This window comes from Tachypleus tridentatus, chromosome 2 (assembly GCF_004210375.1).
Source record: "Tachypleus tridentatus isolate NWPU-2018 chromosome 2, ASM421037v1, whole genome shotgun sequence".
In the NCBI taxonomy this organism is placed as follows: Eukaryota; Metazoa; Arthropoda; class Merostomata; order Xiphosura; family Limulidae; genus Tachypleus; species Tachypleus tridentatus.
In genome coordinates this window covers 91,324,318-91,342,314 of record NC_134826.1, presented here as the reverse complement: position 1 = coordinate 91,342,314, position 17,997 = coordinate 91,324,318, and the positions used below count along the sequence as shown (strand labels likewise).

The following is a 17,997-nucleotide window of genomic DNA, read 5'->3' as shown; positions in this document are numbered from 1 at the left end:
GGCAGCTAATATTTTTGTTAAATTTTGTGTGAAAGTAAATGTTAAAGATGGCATATTAAGAAGTAGTCAGTCGGGTTTTTGGTTGTCGAGAATACCGCCAGTCAGTAAAGATGATAAACTTACAAAATTCAGGATCTGCGAATATTACTCTTGGCGCACATAAAGTACAAAGAAAACAAGTTTTTAGGGAAGGGGAAGTATTCATGTTTTACAGCAGTGATATAAGTGTCGATTATTTCCTTGAGAAACTTTGTTTGTTTTTGAATTTCGCACAAAGCTACTCGAGGGCTATCTGTGCTAGCCGTCCCTAATTTTGCAGTGTAAGACTAGAGGGAAAGCAGCTAGTCATCACCACCCACCGCCAACTCTTGGGCTACTCTTTTATCAACGAATAGTGGGATTGACTGTAACATTATAACGCTCCCACGGCTGAAAAGGCGAGCATGTTTGGCGCGACGGGGATGCGAACCCGCGACCCTCGGATTACGAGTCGCACGCCTTAACGCACTTGGCCATACCGGGCCTCCTTGAGAAAAGAGGATAATAAATTAATTTTGTGTAATAATCGCATTACTTCATGTTACTAAACCACCATCACTAGAATACTTAATGTAAATCGCCCTCATTTAACTTGTGACGTGATATTTAGAACACAATTGATGTAGCGACACAAAACTAAAACCCAGCCGTCTGTTTGTTTTATCTCGAGACATAATCACCACGTCAGTGTGATTTTAACAGCCATTTTTTGTTGTTGTTTTCTTAGCTTGATACGTAATTTCATTTGTATGCAGAATTTTCTGACTGTGAAACCGTTCATGCTGTAATATGTATTGTGGAGAAATGATAGGCAGTATCATTCAAACTGAGAGTGGGTAAACTCATTTTCCTGCGATTACTCTCAACAACACGATGACAATATCTATTTACTAACAATTAAATAATTAAAGTTTCAAATGTTCAAGTTTTGAACATTTAGATACAGGAAATGTCATTTAAAAATAAATAGATTTGGGCTTTCGTTGCATTTCATATTTCAATTTACTATTTTAAATTGACATTGAAAAATATGTTAACTGTATCTCTTACTTTAACAACGATTATTTGAAACATTTACTTATCAACAATTACCGCCGATATCAACAATATTTATTTACATATAGTTGCCAGACAACGCATTTTATGACAAGAAAACTTAATTGTTTCTTATAAATAGTTTGGTTGGAAAAAGTTGTTTTTCACATTGAACGTATTTATCAGTGATGACGAGAAAACCCACGCTCTACTTTAACTGAAGAAACACACAAAGCTACATCTGTAGGCCTACCAATACCTGAGGGATACAATGATGAAATTGAAATTAACGGTATCCACTTTTCAATATTATCAATAAGTAATTGAAATTGTAAGAACAGAAAAGTTTTCTTGAGTAATTCGTAAAAAAATATATAATTATTTTCGATATGAAATTCTTTTGTGCTCTAAATTCGACGTTACAAACTTTAGTATACATGGATGCAAAAACAAATCAAGTTTGGGAAGGCATATTGAAGACGAAAAAGGTTTGGTTTATTTTTAATTCCACACAAAGCGATCTTAGTATAACATCCCCACGTCTGAAAGACGGGCATGATGAGTAACACATATTTGAAAGAGCGCCCCTCAGATTTTGAATGGTGCACTCAATCACTAATGTATAGCAGTTCCAGAAAAGTAAACATTTATATATACATATTTCATACATTTTCTCGTGGAAATACTATTTTGAAAGATGATTATACAAGCAAGATACTTTCAACTAAATTAATGCAAATATAAACTTTTCACAAAAAATAACGTGCTAAAATCAGACATAAATGAAGGAATGGGGAGAAAGCATGAAAATAAACTTCTTGTCTGTTAACAGATTTTCATCACTGAGAGGGGAGATTTCACATACCTAAAAAACTGAACTTTTGAACTGTAATAGTAGTTTTCGATCCATCGAAAAGAGTAGCGTCACTTTTTTTTTCTAATATGGTAGATCCCCTTCCACCGATCACTGAATCGCAAGTCTGCCGGTTTCTAATGCAAAAAGTATTTGTTTTGATACCAATGGTAGACACGGAAGTAACAGCCCATTATGTAACTTTGTGCTTAATCACATAAAAGCAAAATATTTTAAGTAAATTCAGAATAATTCATGTTCAAAAGGTTGTTTTTTGCTTGTGTATTACAGAGCACCTATTTTATATCGGAGCTACTTAAAGGCTGCCTTGTGTACCAAGTGATGTTACCCATCCCCCTGCTGGTCCATTTTTATGTGAATGGTTCGTTCACAATGGTCAAAAACCATATAAAATATTAGATGTTGAAGATTATCTCAATTTTAGTAATGTGTCTGTAGAAGATGCTGGAAACTATAGTTGTCGTTTTACGGGGGAAACAATTAAGTTTCATAATAGAATAGTTTGTGTGTTATAGATAGTAATAACAGCAATATTCAACTAAATATATAAATAAATGTGCATTTATCGCTAGAAATAAATAAATCACGAGATACTGAGGCATCGTAACAAATGGGCCAAAAAATGTATGCTAGCTATCTTTTTGGTATATTTGCGTGTTGTTGTGTTGGTTTTTTTTTTGGGTTTTTTTACGTTCAATGCAAGCGGCACCTATTGTAATTTCTGAAAGTCTGATTCGATAGAAAAATTCGATGTAATCAGAGAAACTATATTTGGAGCGGAACTGAAACTGACATTTAACCAACTACATTTACTAAGGACAACAAGCACCCTGGAAACACCTCATATTTCATGCCATATTTCACCAGAGATTTGTATTCTGATTATTTATTAAGCTTGAACTTGTGGGAAACCCTAATATATACGCAAGATAGAAAGCTTACACTTATGTTTACATCAGGCGCTTTTCTTGATATTGTAAAAACGCGAATTTCTTTTTGGATTGTTTTTGAGTTACGTAAATTGCATTTTCCACATCCATTAAAGTCAATTTTTACAAGTATTTGTTATTATAGACAACTAAATATGAAGAATTATATGCATAGTTTATTAGCCCTTAATACATAACTTAGAGACAGAGTCAAACCAAACTATTCAACGTCGAAATGGGTAAAATTGTATTATGCATTCGATTCAAACACATCGATATTAAATCAAACATGAAATTCGTGGTCTTTTGTATTACTCAATTCATTGTTTTTGTATCTTGTACTATACGAGGGCTGTTTCACTGTGTCGGTATTTGGGTATTGATGTTAACTACCCAGGAGGGTCAGGTACATTTGACCTCTTCCTCCCTCCCGAACGATTATAGCGTCTGTCTTTAGGTTTTTTTTTTAAGCTTTGGGCCAGAGTAAAAGTATAACATCATACTCAGGCCCATTTCAGGGCTCAGTCCATGCATGGACGAACAAGAAGTTTTTTTGTTTTTTTTCCTTTTATTATTTCTCTTGTGTTTTTTTCTTCATTTTTTATTATTTTGTATTTTTTTGTATTTTCATATATATATATATATATTTTGTATTTTTCTCCTTTTTCTTGGTAGAGAGAATGCTACTACTACTTGTAGTTACACACACACACAAAAAAGGAAAGTAATAATAATAATTATTATTCAACACTTGAATAATAATTCAAAGAGAGAGAAAAAAATGATTAAAAAAGAAAATAATAATTATAATAATAAAAAAGAAACAAGGACTAAGTGTCTAGTGCATAGTGGCCAGCTTGTGTTACATTTCTTAAATATATGTTAAAAGGGGAGAGGTATTTAGGACTATTTACATCATGTACGTGATATCTGTCGAGATCACACATTAAGTCATTTTTATGCCAATTCTTATTGAAATATTTTAGAGAATTATGCAAGAGTCTTTCAGATATTGTGTCTATGTTTGCATACTTGTCCATGAATGTGGTTGAGGTGCTACGTGGTACTTTATATGCTGAAGTTAGTACTGAATTTTGTATACGTTGAAGTTTCCCTACATGTGTGGGTGCTATGTTAATCCAGGCAGGTGATGCATATTCTATTGTTGGTCTAATGTACGTTTTGTAGATTTTAAGTATGTTGTCTGGTGATGTTCCTTGGATTTTACCTGAAAGACTTCTTACATAGTTTGCTCTTTTCCAGATTCGTATCAGTATATTTTTAATATGTGGTAACCACGTTAATTTTGAATCATAGGTTAGACCTAGAAATTTAGCAGAAGTAGCAGTCAGTAAAAGTGATCCATTCATATAGAGTTTTGGTGAATCTTTTTTCAGCTTATTCAGTCTGCTGAATAATATGACTTGGGTTTTTGGAATATTGATTTTGATTCTGTATTTCTGGCAGTATTCTTCGATGTTATTTAGGACTGGTTGTAGGTTCGTTGCTGCTATTGACGGAGTGGGGGCACTTTTCCAGACTGCTACATCGTCAGCGAATTGTGATGCATAACCTAAATTTAGGTCCGACAGAGGCATATTACTCACGTACATGATAAATAATATAGAGCTAACAACCCCTCCCTGCGGGACTCCTGCTTCGGGTGAAAAGGACCCTGAGTGGGCCCCATTTACATTTACTTTACACATTCTGTTTTCCAGGAAGTTGGACAGCCAGCGAATAGTTTCCTGGGGTAATGCCATTTCAAGCAATCTATGACGTAAGCCATTATGCCACACTGTGTCAAAAGCTTTCTCAATGTCGAGAAAGCAAGCTACAGTGCATTCGTTTTTGTTGAAACTGTCGGTAATTGATTCTGTAAGTCGAATCAGGTGGTCTGTAGTTTGGCGGTTTTTTCGAAATCCGTTTTGAATTTCTGGTAATTTTGAATTTTCTTCTAAGTAAACTGACGGACGATTACTAATTATCCTCTCTAATACTTTGTCAATACAACTGGTTAAGCTAATCGGGGTTGTAGTTGTTTGGTTTATTCGCTGGCTTTCCTTCTTTCTGGAACATTAATATTATTGCTTCCTTCCAAGAAACGGGGATATATCCTGCTGATAGTGAGAGATTAAATAACGCTGTTAGGTGTTCATGTAATCTCTGAGTGCCTTGTTTTAGGAGGATAGCTTGAATACCATCTTCTCCAGGGGCTTTGTTTTTTGTGTTGTTAATAGCAGTTACGACTTCTGTTACAGTGATATGTTTTATCAGTTGATGAGTGCTCCAGTCTTTTGTTTTTTCTTGGTGTGTAATAGTGTTGACTGGAAATTTAGGTGTAAAATGGCTTCTGTTTTGATCAATAAAGTTGGTAACTGTATTATAAAAGTATCTGTTCATATCTGGTTCATGATGTGTCTTGAACGTGTTTCTAGGTGTTTTTTTAAATATCTCGGCTTTTACTGTTTCTCCATCCAGTTCCAGTGGTGGATATACTGTGTTTGTTGTTCCTGTATTTGTAAATCTTTTCAAGTGTGTCCAGAATTGTTTAGGATCAGTTTTGTGATTTAGATCGGAACAGAAGGTGTCCCAGTTTTCTTGTTTTTGTTGTCTGATTAAGTTTCGTATTTTATTCCTTATTGTGTTTATCTGTGTTTTAAGTGTGGGGTTGCGATTTTGAATGTACTGTCTGCGGAGTATACGTCTGTCTTTAATTAAGTGTATTATGTCTTTATGTGGTTGCCATGAATGAGTTGTTGTGAAGTGTTTTTGTTTCGGTATCGAACTGTTGGCTGCATGTTTTAGACACTCAGAGATGATATGACAGTATGCATCTATATCTGATGCGTCCGCGGCAATATGTAGTACTTCTGGAGGTAAGGTTTCATTTAATATAGTTTGAAAAACTGGCCAATTAGCTTTTTTGTAGTTCAGTTGGTCTTTAACTATGATTTTATTTAAGTGGGGGGTGAGATTGATGATACACCAAACTGGGAGGTGGTCACTATCCAAATCGTGACCAACATGAAAATTTACGAATTTGCGACTCATATTTGACGAACACAGTCATAGGTCCAGTATTTCATTGGTGCCGTGTGCGTACGAGATATGTGTCGGTGTTGCATCGTTTAATAAAGTCATGTTTGATTCATCTAAAAATTGAAAAAGTAAATTGCCATTTGCGTTTGTACTTCGACAGTTGAATGCTATATGTTTACTGTTTAGGTCGCCGATAATAATAAGATTAGAATTGCTATTATACAATATATTCAATAGATTTACATCTAACACTGTACTAGGCGAGCAGTAGATGCCCGCCACAGTAACGTCTGTATGATTTTGCGTTTTTTACATTAATAATTATAGATTCATTGCTGGAAGGGATACTAAGTTCCTGAACTATAAGTTCAGTCTTATACAATAATAAAATAACTCTGTTTGGATCTCTATTATCCTTCCTGTCATGTCTAATAATGGAGTAGCCGTTTAATTTAAATCGATGGTAGTTATATAGGAGAGTTTCACTAATTATAATTACATCAGGTTTTATGGAGCTTGTTGTATCTTCAATCTCATGTTTCTTGGAAGCAAGAGCACCCTGGATATTGATGTGTAAAATTGTGAAGTTATCCATGTTTAGTAGAGTTTATGATGGAGGTTAAAATTTGCGGCAGGAATTTGTGTATGTTTTTCAATATGATTTTAACTATTATGTCTGTGAGACTGTTGGTGTTTGTAGGGTTTGTATATTCTGCCATTATTTCCGAGAAAGTGGAAGTTATGGCAGATGTCAGTGTGGTTTCAATCGTTGTTGGTTGTGTGTTTTGAGGTGGTTTTGGTATTTCCTCTTCACATGGTGATGTTTTTCCTGTCGGGATGATGAAGTTTTAACCACTGCAGCGTAAGTGTTTGTTTGTGTAGTTGTGCTTTGTGGTGCTGGAGTGGTAGGTATGGGTTCCTTAATTGTTCGTGGTGGTGGCGGCTTGTTCGTGTTGGGATTTTTAATTTCGTACAAGTGTGTTTTAATGGATTTATATTTCTGACATCCTTTATAATTTGCCGTGTGTTCTTCCCCACAATTGCAGCATTTGGGTTTGGGGTTCTGTTTAGTACACTGTATAATGTGGTGATCTCCCCACAGCCCACACAACGCGCATTTGCTTGGCATGCTGCTACGAGGGCTGTTCAAAAAATACGCGGACTGTTTGAATTGCGCGGCTCCAGTTGGTTCCAGGGGAATCCGCTTGGTGTCGCTAGGTTCGCACAGATCAGCTGATTACGACGCCATTTCCCGATTGCAGATATCTTCATTTGTGTATTAGCTACGCGGTTTTAAGTAAAGTGCGATTTTTTCCTTTGGCGGATTTCAGAATGAATGACCTGAAGGAGCAACGGCTTGCTGTGAAATTTTGTGTTAAACTTGGAAAATCTGCGACTGAAACTTTTGCTATGCTTAACACGGCTTACGGTGATGTTGCTATGAAGCGTACGGCATGTTTCAAGTAACATGAACGTTTTAAGGATGGTCGACAGTCCATTAAAGATGATGAGCGTCCTGGACGTCCTTCCACGTCAACTGACGACCCACACGTCGACAAAATCAACACCCTGGTGCGGGCAAATCGACGTCTGACTGTCAGGGAGCTTGCTGAAGAGTGTGGTATATCAGTTGGATCTTGTTACGAGATTTTGACCGAAAAATTGAAGATGCACCGCGTTGCTGCGAAATTCAGCCCTCAGAACTCGTGAGTTTTTGGCCAAACACTCGATCACTGTTCTTTCCCCCCCCTACTCACCTGACCTTGCTCCTTACGATTTTTTCTTGTTCCCCAAACTCAAAAGACCCTTGAAATGAAGAAGATTTGAGACGATTCCCGAGATTAAGGCAAATGCGACGAAGGAGCTGGAGGACATTACAAAAGAAGCGTACCAGGACTGTTTCAACAAGTGGAAACACCGTTGGGATAAGTGTGTGCGTTGGGGAGGAGAGTACTTTGAAGGAGTCCCAGACCTGTAACTTTTAAATAAAGTACATTTTGTTTTATGACGTCAGTCCGCGTATTTTTTGAACAGCCCTCGTATAATACTCTGTTTTAAGTTGTATTTTATATAGTCTAAAATTAAAACATAGTAAAATAAAGAAATAACTAACTTTAACCATTCACATTAACTATAATTTTTATCTCCGCTTTCGTTTTAATTTGTCCATTGTAAATTAATTAATGGCATGTAAAAACAACATTTCAGATCCATTTTCTTTCTCCCATAACGTCCATAAGTCACTGCAGAGACCATTTATACAATACGAAAATTCGTCTGTTAGGTGTAGCTATGAGAAACAAAAAATTCTACGAAAGCTATTTATATTAACTTAGCGTTTTAAAGTGCTTCTTGTCTTTCATCCCCCGCCCAACTGGTGATTTATGGTATTGAACAGAATGATTAGGAAAAAAAATCATCTGCAGTTAACGTGATTTTTAAAACAATTTGTAAGCCTGTTGTTTGCTAATGCTTCCCCAGGTTTCAGCGTTTATAACCTTGGATTTAACCAATGTTCACCAGTATGTAAGTTGAACAATATTAAAGTTTATCGGATATAAAGACAAAAATAATTTACTTTCATTTTAAATTTATTGGTGTTAACGGAACAATGAAATACATTAATCCTAAAATGATAATAATATTATATAAGATTGTATTAAAACAATTTTAACCACAGCTTTTAGGCCTAACGAATATACAGTATTTCATACCAGTGTATTAAAAGAACACAGCTGCTGTACTGAATAAGAGCGTTTTATTGTATGTAGTAGTAGCCATTTTACAAAGACATTGTTTTCATTGCAATCATAGTGGCTCCATCTTCAGAGTGCAATATGGTATGCAATCAAGACAAAGTTGATGAATTTACAACAAAGGTAGAAAATACATTATTTAAAGGAGTATGGTGTGTGTTTTCTCATAGCAAAGCCACATCGGACTATCTGCTGAGCCCACCGAGGAGAATCGAACGCCTGATTTTAGCGCTGTAAATCCGTAAAGATACCGCTGTACTATGGCCCGGCATAGCCAAGCGTATTAAGGCGTGCACTCATAATCTGAGGGTCGTATCCCCGTCGCGCCAAACATGTTCTCCCTTTCAGCCGTGGGGGCGTTATAATATGACGGTCAATCCCACTATTTGTTGGTAAAAGAGTAGCCCAAGAGTTGGCGGTGGGTGGTGATGACTAGCTGCCCTCCCTCTAGTCTTACACTACTAATTTAGGGACGGCTAGCACAGATAGCCCTCGAGTAGCTTTGCGTGAATTCAAAAAACAAATCAAACTTAACCGTCTAGCCACCCACATTCGTAAAGAAAAAGTACAGATCAATAAAACTTTTATTATAACTATGTATCTTAATAAAATTGAAGACTCGCTAATACTTTGGAATATATTTTAGGATGTATACGGATAAACTGCTCTTTAGTTAAATAAACTTTTTGGTTGATTCTAGTACATCTTGTTTAAAACTTACAGTCATGAAATAGTTTTAAAAATATATAGTGGTTAGTATCTACGAGGGCAGTTAATCTCAGTTTTAATCTGCTCTTAAAAACAAGTGAAAATAAAAGCTGCTATGGTCTAACTGAAAACACGATGCAGATACGATAACTACTAGAGAGAAAATATTGCGAATATTTGTTTTTTTAAACAAATTTAAAGATAATCTGGTAATACACGTACCCAGAAAACAACAAGAAAAAATTCTTGTCAAATACTTGGCCATGACTTTTCAACAAGACTTGAGTTTTGAAGTAGGTGCCCTTCGCATTTGATTTGGTACTATCCTTAACTATAAAACGCTTTAGACACACTTCATGTACAGCAATTATTGTAGAAATTAATATTTATTGCTGTTTCATCTTACCATACATAAATACATCTGAACTCTGAATATCAAAGGACCTTGTGAACCAGGAACATTTCAAGAAGGCCAATCTTGTGAACCTTGTTTCGTAAACCAGTACAATAAAAAATAAACAAAAAACCGGTGCCCTTTATCCTGATGAAAAGTTCACAGAAGAGTTTGGGGCGACCTCTAAGGAATATTGACACGGTAAATCTTTCTTCTCTGTGTCGTTAAGCGTCGTCACTCATCAAGTGTTTGATAAAAATAAATGTACATAATTATTTTTACTCTTATCAACAGAGTAGTTATGTCCAGTGGCGGACTGGTTTCCTTTGGGGCAGAAACAAAGGCTTATTAGGGATACTACATAGGTGATCTAATAACTTGTGACAGCATATGAAATTGCACTGCATATTCTACGGATTTACAATGCTAGAATCCGGTTTTCTGTACCCTTGGTGTAGATTTGTGCTTAACTTCAAACAAAAACCTGTATATTCTGTTTACATATTACCAGACTACGACTGAGAAAGTCATAATTTGCAAAGTATAAACAATACTTTTGCCAGAATAATTTTGTGATTATAACCTTTAACTTGAATAGTAATAATAGTAAACTATTACGTTATTAAGATAGTCAGAGGTATACGAAACTCATATGTAAGAGTATATAGTTTTTCACAAAGATCTAGTGTGTGTAAAAGCGAAAATACATATGTACTTTATATATTAGTACGTTGGGTTATACGTGCATAACTCATACACAAAATAATGTCCTTGACAGTTTTGGTTTGGTTTGAATTTATATTCAAGTACTGACAATCTATTAATCTTGCAGCTGATGTGCAAAACTGTCCAGTTCAATCATTGCTGGCGAGATTCGCTAAACGTTAGCCTTTTTTTGTCCATTAATCCCAGTATAAAAGTTGCAAGTTTACTTTATTACAATGTATTATTATGCCGTTATACATCTTGAAGACTTGCAAATTTCACACAATACAGTGGAGCGCCGTTAAGCCGCGGTATTTGGGTGGTCAACCTGCTTAACCGCGGCTTAAGTGGTCCGCGGCTTAAATCTTTGTGACTGAAAAGCCGAAGTCGTCAACAGCTCCGCCGAGGAGCCTCTTCCGGGCCATTGCGTGATCATTATAATATTAATGTATAGACTATTCAGATACAATTGACAAGTGCCGTTTTAACACAAACGACCAATGCATCGCGATGGTTTGCTTTTCCCCTTTTTAATAAATAAAATATACAACACAATTTTGATTAAGATTTATTAATAATATAAAGGTTACAATAAAAATAAACCTTTTTCTTATAAAATTTCGTCTTCCCGTGTTACATGCGGGCCGCCATTTTAAATCTCGTGGTAGCGATATTGCGCAGTTGCATAAATTATTAAATTTTTAATACCGAGTTTATTAACTGGCAGTTAAACAATAAGAAAAAAGAAATAAAATACATTTCAAACCATTTTATTTCACATTTTTTAAAAACATAACAAATATAAACAAAAAGTTAGTTTCATGCTGAATTATTACATTTGAAATTCTTACGAATATATACGAAACCACATTAAATTTTTATCCACATTTTACGGTCGATTTCTGTTGTAATATATTTTATTTATTTCCCAAATTAAAGCAAATCCTGTTTAAATATCCCCTTGAAGTTATAAAGCCATGATTAAATTCGTAAGCCGCGTTTTTACACGTTCTTAAATTAGCGGTGAGCCGCGATAATCCTCGCTTATATCGCTCACAAGACTTGCTACAGCGGCTTAAGCGATTTCGCGGTTTACTGGTCCGTGGCTTAATGGCGCTCCACTGTACTAATCCTTGCAGCAATTGTAGCTAACAATTTTAATATATTCGTGTGAAATAAGTGTTCCCTTTTAAAGTAGGTCTATAATAAATATAAATATAAGCAAAAATAAAATACTGTTATTATTTCATAATTACAAAATAATAGTGTAATTAAAATGATATTAACACTGCTGGCCAAAATCTTGAGGCCAATGAACATAAAGAAAAAATATGCATTTTACGTTTTGAGTAGAGCTTCGAATGATGAAAATAAGAAAAAGGAAAAAAAACAAACTTTTTTAGCATTTAAGAGAGAAAATGTGAACACTATGAAATTAGCCTAACTACTAGCTGGTCAAAAGTTTAAGACCATACTAAAACGAAGCGTTAGTCGGTAAACACGTAACGAAATTTAGTCATTTGTGTTCAAGCATTAGCGTTGTCAACATCTCCCACTAACAGCTCCTGTGTTACATTGGGTAAAAACATGGCAAAGGCTAAAAAGGTGACAGAGATTGAACATCGCAGAATTGTCAAGGTGCAAAAGCAAGGTCTCTCTCAACGTGCCATTGCTGATGAGATTGGGCGTAGTAGATTTGCTGTTGCAAATTTCTTAAAAGACCCTGAGGGATACGTAACGAGAATTTCAAATGGTTCGCCCAAACAATTTCACTTGCGTTAAGCAGGAGGATTCGACGGGTTGTCCAGCAAGACACCAGCCGATCGTCGAACCACATTAAAGCCCTTACGGACGCAGAATGTAGCCCAAGAACAATAAGACGGCATCTACGAGAGAAGGGCTTTAAAAACCGTAAACGTCTTCAACAAAAGCCACGCCTCCTTCCACACCACGTAACAGCTTGGTTAAACTTTTCTGAGAAGCACCAAACATGGGACGTAGAAAAGTGGATGAAGGTTTTGTTCTCCAATATGAAAATATTTAACCTGGATGGTCCAGATGGCTTCCAACATTACTGGCACGATAAGGATATCCCACCGGAGACATTTTATACACGACACAGTGGAGGAGGTTCCATCATGATCTGAGGTGCTTTCTCCTTCCATGGAACAATGGAGCTTCAGGTTATAAAGGGGCGTCAAACAGCAGCTGACTACATTGGCATGTTGGAGAGAGCATCCTTATTGACTGAAGGCCCTCGCTTGTGTGGATAAGACTGGATCTTTTAGCAGGACAACGCTGCAATCCACAATGCCCGCAGGACAAAGGACTTTTTCATGGCGAATAACGTCATTCTTTTGGACCATCCAGCGTGTTCGTCCGAATTGAACCCCATTGAAAATGTTTGGGGGTGGATGGCAAGGGAAGTCTATAGAAATGGATGTCAATTCCAAACAGTGCATGATCTTCGTGAAGCCATCTTCACCACTTGGAATACCATTCCAGCCAGCCTTCTGCAAACGCTTATACCAACCATGCCAAAGCGAATGTTTGAAGTTATTTGCAATGGCGGCCGTGCAACTCACTACTGAGACCTCTTGTTGGGCATTTCCTACCCTGTTTAGGACTTATTTTTGGTATAGTCTTAAATTTTTGACCAGCTAGTATTTATGCTAATTTCATAGTGTTCACAGTTTCTCTATTAAATGCTAAAAAAAGGTTTTTATTTTCCCTTTTCTTATTTTCATCTTTCATAGTTCTACTCAAATAAGTGGTTGAGACTGACAACGCAACATGCATATTGTTTCTTTATGTTCACTGGTCTTAAGATTTTGGACAGCAGTGTATGTAAGCAAAACTCAGTGGCGTATTTGAAATTGTGTGGGCCCTACATCCCATGTAATTTTGCATAGAATAAAATCATCAGTGGGCTCTCAATAAGATCATGAGCCCTGGGTCTATGCCCTCTCTACCTCCTACCTAAATACGCTACTGGCAAAAGTAAACTTTTTACTAGTACAGTCTTTTACTTACCGATTTACTTCCCGAGGATTATTCATTATTTCTTAAGTAGGCACTTTATACGTCAAATGCTGATTCGATATTTCTAGTGACCTCTGCATATTTCTGCAACTTTCTAATTCTAAAATATTTGCGCTTTTAGAATCCACTGTCTTTCCTTTACTCCTACCCCCGACATTATTTATTCTTTTCACGAATGAAGACTACAGACTGTTACCAGCTATAAACAATAGTCCTAAGATTTGTTCAGACCATACAGACCTTTCTTGATATTTCTCAAATGTTTATATCAATGATATATTAAAGATAAAGTTGTAAGGTAATAGTCAGTACATCAAACGCGCCAGCGCAAGAATTAACTACTTTAAACATACAACTAGCACTAACAGGGGCTGTTGGCACTAACAGGAACTGCCAGCATTAACAGAGACTGTTCTGCCAAAACCATCTACAACAGGGACGGGCAATTTATTTTTTCATAGTGGCCATAAATGTGGCTAATAAAAACAATGTTGGCCACACTTAAAAAAACGAAAGATGTTAGTCTCATCAAAATAATTGCATTTCAACCAACCTTCAATGTAAAAATTGATGAGGGTTTTCATCAACAAGTTTTGTGAAATTTGGCTTAATATTTATGCTGAATGAGCGCCTTAGCTCTGACTCTAAAGTCGAGATCTGTATCTGTGTCAGTAAGCCGAGATCTGTATCTAGACTTGAGAAAATCTAGTGTAAAAATGTTTACTCACACACCCGTGTTGATCCAAACGTAGAAAATAATTTTGCAATTGCTATCTTTAAATTTGGAAGACTCATTTATCAGAATAGTGAGCCATATCTCTCTGATAGAACATTTTTGTTTACCTTTTATGTGTTCTACACTTTGCAGGGTAAGCATCTCGTCTTCAAATCCACACTTATCCAAAGACCAAAAGATGTATTTTCCGTACTGAAATTTTCTAAGTCAAATTGAAATAAATCTTGCAAAAATTCAAATATCAACTTAAAATTTTTAAATTCGGAGAAACGTGATTTAAATTTTTGAGACAGATTTTTGATCCAGTTTACATAGATATCATCTTTAGCATCAGAGAAATCATAGTCCTTATTATTTTCTTGAAAAATATTAAACTTTGCAAAATGTGTCAAATCAATTTTTTGTAATTGTTCCGCAAGGAGGTTTAGCTTTAATTGAAATTGATGAACAGACTGTGATTGCTTGCTTATTATCTTCCCTCTTCCCTGAAGCTTCGTATTCAAGTTATTCAAGTGAGCCATCATGTCGCACAGAAAGTGTAAATCACACTGCCATGACAAAGTTTCAAGTTCAGGGAAATTTTCAATCTTACCTTTTTCAACAAGATACTCTTTTATTCCAGGAAATAAGGAAATAAATCATTCCAAAACTTTTCCTCTACTTAATCATCTTACATTTGCAAAATCATTAACATCACCAAAAGTACAGTCACTGCTTGTCGTCAAAGACTCAACAAACTGTCGATGGATGAAAGAGCTTCTACTTCTAATATAATTCACAATTTTTACAACAATGACCATCAAATTTTCAATTGATCACTTTTAGATATCTGAGCTCATAAATTTTCCTGATGCAAAATGTAATGGAAAGATGGCAGCGTCGACTTCACATTATTTTCAATTAAATGCTGCTTCAAACGAGAAACAAATCCTAATTTCACTCCAGTCATGGCGGGAGCACCGTCTGTTGTGACAGAAACCAGGTTTTTAAAATCCAGATTGAATATTTTTGACACTTCAAGAAATTTTTCAAAGATGTTTTTTCCACATGTTCGATCTCGTAATCCACAAAGGCCAAGCATTTCTTCCCTCACTTCAAGATCTGAAGTTACATATCGAACTTAAAATATCAACTGTGCAGTGTCACTAACATCTGCTGGCTCATCTAGTGCTAAAGAAAAATACAAACAGTCTTTTAGTTGTTCAAGCAACTGATTTTCTATGTCTTTCGCTAACTCTAGCGTTCTTTGAACATATTCTTCTTCAACTTAATTGCAACTTATTTACCTTTTGAAGAATATCTTCTTTTATTTATGAATCATAATTGTCAAACAGAGTTTCAATTACCACAATGAATATTTCTTTTACTAATTCAGCATGATTTCTTTTTTGAGCTAGAATCCAAGCTACTTTATAGCTAGCTAATGTAACTAGTTCTATTGATGATAAAAATCGTTTTAGGCCTCCTTTCTGTTCAAGAAGTTGTGCTTACAGACGGCTAATTTCATTCATATGATTTTTGCTATCAATTGGACATTTTACATCATATTCGTTGTGAAAATTGTTAAATTGTTGCTTAAGGTTGTACACTTTACTATTCCTAAAATCTTTATAACACAAAAGACACACTGGCTCATTATTTGCTTCAATCACTGCAAATTTCAACTCCCAACTTTCATTAAATTCTCGTTTAACGTTTTTCCAGTCACGCGCCATTCTCTTTTCGGCCGGCAGTAATGCCAGAATCAATTAAATTGTCTTTATTTTCTGAGTGTTCACCATCATCTAGTTCCTTTCGTTTCTGAATTATCCTCTTATCCATATTATGAGATTAAAAACAAAATATATTTAAACACTTGAATGTTGCACAATAAAAATATGTTTGCAAGCGCATGCAAAACAACGTACATTCGATTACAAACATCTAAACCAGACTGACGTTACAAAATGGGCGGAGTCTGTAGCAATGATGAAGCGCGCGACATTAGCGATGACGTGAGGCAGTGCAGTTGCTGATTGTCGAATTTGCAATAAAAAATAAATAATGTAAAAAGTTGATTCCTAAACTCGAGCTGGCCACAACTGTGCTATCCACTAGCCATGGAGTTGCCCACCCCTGATCTACAAAGTCTGCATTCGATCTCTCTTCGAATACGATAATCCCGCTACTTGAAACATACCCTCCAATCTATACAAACAATTAAAACACCTACAGAACAGAACCATCAAAACTGCACATAGAGTACCGAATTTAAGTTACCTTAAATCACTAGCCCAACTTTTGATTCTAAACGAAAGTCTCGCCAAAATAATTACCCGTTATTTCAAACGCTCATGAACAAAAAACTTCAAAATTATTTTCCCTCGCGTCCACCCCTCGATACATATCCACCACCTCCCCAACATAATCTATAGCAGGGGTTCCCAAATGTTTTAGACCCGCGGAGCTTTACGTCAGAAAGAAAAAACATTCCGGAGCATTAATAGAAAAATACACTAAAAATAGAAACAATCGGTCACTAGCACCAGATAAAGTTTACTAAAAATATTAATATTTAAAGAAAAAATTTTACTTCTACTTACTTGTCAAATATTTCTGCTTGCAAAATTTATATCAGTAAAAGTACAGTGTACTTATTTATTTATGAGTGGCTCGGATTGGCTTGCTTTTGTTCACAATGTAGTTTAATATTTGGAGTTATGGTTGTTACCTACAAGTGCATATCATTTTCAATATTTAGCCTGTTTCTAAATTTGGTATTTGTAGCTGTATACAATGAAAATGTTTGCTCACAAAGATATATTCTTGAAAAACGCGTCAAAATTTTCAAAGCTCTGTTACTTATTTCAGGGTATTCCATGACCCCTTGAATCCAAAATTGTGTAATTTCTTCCTGCTGAGATTTTGTTTTCAGGGTGTAATTGGTTGAAATTTCTGTAAGCTATTCTTTCTCTTTCAAAGGCAACTCGTTGGTATTTGCAGAGTCAACAAAGGGATTTTGAATCCACAGTAATTTTTCAATGAGGGAAGTACTCCCCAGCAGTCATACACAAATCAGATATGCGCTGCAAGACTGAAACTCTTGCATTTTCACTTAAAGAAATTTCATTCATTAGTAAAAAAAATCACTGGGATTTTTGAAGCAATCAAGTTATTCCATAAGTATACATTCACCCCAAAGTTTTAGCTTGGGTTGAAGCACTTTCATTTTACTCTGAGCTTTGGAGTGCGTTGCCTTAGTACCCTGCATTGTATCATTCACTTCATTTAGATAGGCAAATACGTCTGAAAGGTAAGCCACTTTCGATATCCAGCACTTGTCCGTTAATTTGTATACAAATTCAAAATGGCGTTCAGATAAAATGAAACCTATCTCCTCACGCAGTTAGTAAATCCGGGCAAGCACTTTTTCCCGAGAAAGCCACCGGACTTCAGTATGAAATAGCAATTTTTTATGCAAACTTCTCATATCCTTACAGAGTAAACTGAAGATCCTCTCATTCATTAGGCTTGATTTTATAAAATTAACTATTTTTATGGCATCACCCAACACCTCTTTAAAGTCTGCTGGCATTCGTTTCATTGCAAGTACATGACGATGAAGACAGCAGTAGATACTCTCGATGTCCGGGTTTTTCTTTTTTATGCGTGCCACTGCGCCTGAAAATTTTCCAGTTATAGCTGCAGCCCTATCAGTGCAAATACTTGAGTAAAGCTGCTATTGGATCTCATGTTCT

The 17,997-nt window shown here is 35.7% G+C and overlaps 1 long non-coding RNA gene across 1 annotated transcript in view; it reads left to right on the top strand.

Moving 5' to 3' along the window:
- The window catches only part of LOC143244512 (uncharacterized), a 51,022-nt gene that overhangs the window by 23,904 nt on the left and 9,121 nt on the right, over window positions 1–17,997 (top strand). The window lies entirely within an intron of this gene.